Source organism: Phalaenopsis equestris, unplaced genomic scaffold (assembly GCF_001263595.1).
Source record: "Phalaenopsis equestris unplaced genomic scaffold, ASM126359v1 Scaffold000002, whole genome shotgun sequence".
NCBI lineage: Eukaryota > Viridiplantae > Streptophyta > Magnoliopsida > Asparagales > Orchidaceae > Phalaenopsis > Phalaenopsis equestris.
In genome coordinates, this window is record NW_018164444.1 from 59746846 (window position 1) to 59750923 (window position 4078).

A 4078-nucleotide genomic window follows, 5' to 3' on the forward strand; every position below is an offset into this window, starting at 1 on the left:
AGCAATAAAAGTAAAAGAAACACCCCAAAGCTTAATTCTGGACCATAAGACTATAAAAAGGGATGCATTAAAACAATTTTCTTAATCTACAACACTGCTATAATCACTGATGTTCTCATGGTCTATTCTTGCAGTCATAATCACGTGCTTGCCATAATCATTTTAAACTTCTTAGTTCTTAAACTCGCCTGTTCAATGATCTTTTAACAGCTGAAAAATCAGATCAACCTACACAACCACAGAAGAATGCTTGCCCATTTTAAAAAATAAAGCAGAAAAAGGAAGTACTTTTAATCTCCACAGACACCAGTCACCTAAATCAAGCAAAACGAACACTTCCAATTTCCATAACTTCCTTATTGCCTATAAAACCAACTTCTGGCATCAAAATATTAGAAAATAAGGAAAGTGCATACCTATTCCAGCAGAAGAATCTTCAACTAGAACTCAGACAACACGAGCCAAGGTGGGGAACTGGACATTTATAGAAAGATTGAAGCACCAAGTCAATTTCCTATAGCAAAATGCATATGATTTGGCATTTCTAAATGCCATGTAGGGAATCCTAAATGTATAAGCTCTTAAAGGGCCAAGTAAGAAGCATATGAAGCCAAGATGAAGCCACCAGAAGGGCCAAAAAGAGAGAAGTTTGGTTGCTGATATTGAGCTCTTGGGAGAATTTAGCAGCCCCAACTAAATAAGAATATTGAGAGGAGTGTTCTGGCAAAAGACAAACTCCCATGGTACTTGTCTTTCAAGTAACATGACAGTTACATACAAACCACACCATTGCAGATCAATAGCGAAGTTGTGGATGATAAACCCTCGATTGCCATTAATCAAATAATGGACAATACCACACTGCCTGAATTAAGAATATATAAATGCTAACATCCGGCAACCAAACAGCCCAAAAAATTCTCTTCAATTTTCAATCATCAAATTAAGATGTGACTCGCTTATCAGCATCTTACATGATTTTCTAAACAAAGGTACAAATATTCATACTTACAATGTTCTGGACGCTCAACGTTCTGGATACATGTTGAGAAGAACCAAAAAAAGTCCATCTTCCAAGTGTTCATGCATGTGGACAAAAAGAACAAAAAAATGGTGCTAATTGCAATGATAATAATTTTTTTAGAGAATTTACATCTCTCTAGTAAACCATAGGTCTCAAGAGCGTTTACAAACACTATTGTTTAATGAAGAAAGACCATTGGTCTCAAAAATTGCTAACTCATTTCAGGCTGCTTTCAAACAAAGCTTGAAATGAACTACTATCTCTTGAGCCAAACATTTTTTGATACTCTAGTATAAGAGATCTTTCCGACATGTGTATGCCAAACAATAGAAAAATGACAACATCTACAGTAAATCCAATTCTCCCATGAATTATTAAAGGTTTTTTAAACTTAATAATAACGGATAAACAAACCAGTAATTCTACAACTTCAATATGATTTAATTGAACAACTCTAGAGTGGCATGCATGGAAATTCTCATCATCTACCATACTTGTGAATATGTGGAAATAATTTTATTAACTAGTGCATGTTAAATTCACAAATGATAATTGTGAAAGATATTGATGAAAAATTTAGCAATTGCTTCATTCGACTAGTAGGCTTCATCCAAACAGGAAACCCGCAAAGAGATTTGACTGCCGAAATCCCCAGAAAATATAAAAAAGCAAAGAGATTAACCAGCAAACAGATTTGACTGCCGAAATCCCCAGAAAATATAAAAAGAATCAATAGTTTGTAACAAGTACATTCATAACTCATAATGATGATCAACTTGACAGTAAGAACTTTCCAGCTGTTTTGATTGAGCACTCTTTCAACCAAACAATCGGAAACATCAAATTAAGATCAGTCCTTCGCAGCAATATTCTTGCTTTAAATAAACTGCAATGTGAAATAAATGAACAGAGGTTCATGCAAAATGGAAAAAGCATAAAGATCAACAAAGTCATGCAGAAAAGTTGAAAAGTCCCAGTTGCACATAAGTAACTATGCTTGGCAAGTGATAGCAGCCAAATGTCATAAAATCTGAAGAAAAAAACTGCAACATGCATTGTTCTGCAGGTGAAAAAAGATTGATGAACTACTTTCATAACTGGGCATTGATATTATTAGGATAAAAATATATATATACGATCACAACTTTCAATACAATGCATGGATCATGAGGAAATTAAAAAATTTGAACATCTGCCAATTTTATTCAAAAACTAAATCCAATATCATGTGAATTCAAAATGACATGAAAACACTACCACAGCAACTGCTTCATCATAATAAATCTAGAACACTAAAATCCCTAATTCAAATCAAGCAAGTCGATCAAGTGAACCAACCCTCAATCAGGCGAACCAATCATGCCTGCATGGAAAAGCCTTCGGAGATGGAACCATCAATCTTGCACACAAAATCCCCTCACTTATACCTACACTCCAACGCAATCCATTCATGTTGATTTACGCAGTTTATTTGTGAAGACTTTAATTTCTCAAAGTTATTGAGAACTCCAAAAGCTTCTATATTGAAGAGCTCAATAAAAACTAAAAAATCTCACTGCAATGCAAAAGTTTAAAAGCAAGAATCTATTCTCATAACTTAAAATTTGTTCCAACAAAAAAATATAGAGAAGGTATCTGCTCAGTGCACCATTCTGATGACAAACTTCTAAGTGTTGAAGGTCAAACTTTTTAACAAAGCACTAGCAAGCTCTTAAAAATTCATTTTAGCTTAAATATAATTGATACTACAACAAATGATTCTCCGCTTTAGTTTTGCTTCCAATATATATATTAAATCACCTTAAGATTCATTAACTTATTGGCTAACAAGACAAAATCCTACAAGTTTCACTAGAACAATCAAAAACTACAGCACAAAGTTTAAAAGAAACTAATTTTCTTTCTTTTGGGGCAAATCTTTCTTCCAAGAACTAGTATAACAAATTAACGCCTTCCATAATTTAGTTAAAAGGCTTGCAATAAACAAAAAAAATTATACAAGTTCCCAAAATTCAATAAAGGCAATCAAGATAATTATGCTCCTCGCATTATCTTGGTAGCCCATTTCTCAAAGGGCGGATATACCATCTCCCACATTGAAATGGTTATGACAAATCTCTCCTCACAGAGAGATGACCATTTCAATAATGAAAATGATGGGACATAATGGACATTATCCAAAAACCACAAATTTGAGTGATGAATCTTCTCAAAATTATTGTTGGTAATCACACCATTGAAGCTTCAATCCATTACATTCATTGGACTAGTGAAGTTTAGAAAAGTGTGCACTGATTTTTCTTATTTAAGATATCCTTGACAGAAACCATAAACAACCCAAAGCTAGCAACCAAGGACGACCCAAGTACTTGTGGTTTGGTAAAATTAGCCTCTCGATAGTATCATTCAATCATAATTCAATCATGTGAGGGCACAATTTATGTCATTCATTGTGGATAACTATAAGGAATACTCCAATTTATTTCGTATAATGACCAACTACACTTAAAACCTATAACTAGCCCCTCGATACATTCAACAAGTATAGCATAGGATTCTTCGAGCCTGATGGAGCACAAATCTATAAGAAAATCCTAAAAAGCCACTAAGAAGCTAGAATTTTCCAAGTCTGAAGAAGCTTGGATCTTTAAAAGAAGCCTACAAAAGAAGACCACCCAATTTTAAAGAACCGTAAATCTTCTGGAAAAATCAACAAGGAGCTGCCAAAAATGAGACCACCAAATTTAACAGAACCGTAATTCCTTTGGAAAAATCAACAAGGAACTGCCAAAAAATGAAAATTTAGTAAAATTTTTACAAGTCTAAAGGAACCAAGATACTTTGGTCCATCATGTGAGAAGTCATGCCATTTTATATATTGCAACCTCTCTGGTATTACTCATGCCTCTTTTAAGACCGATGCTACAACCCCGTTTGAGTTATCGTTGTCCCCTTCCAAACCTACATCATAGTCTTGCTCGTACTATGATAGTCTCTCTTAAGTCTCAAATCTTAACCTCACTTATGCCACATCCAAACTTGCGGCCTGAGTCA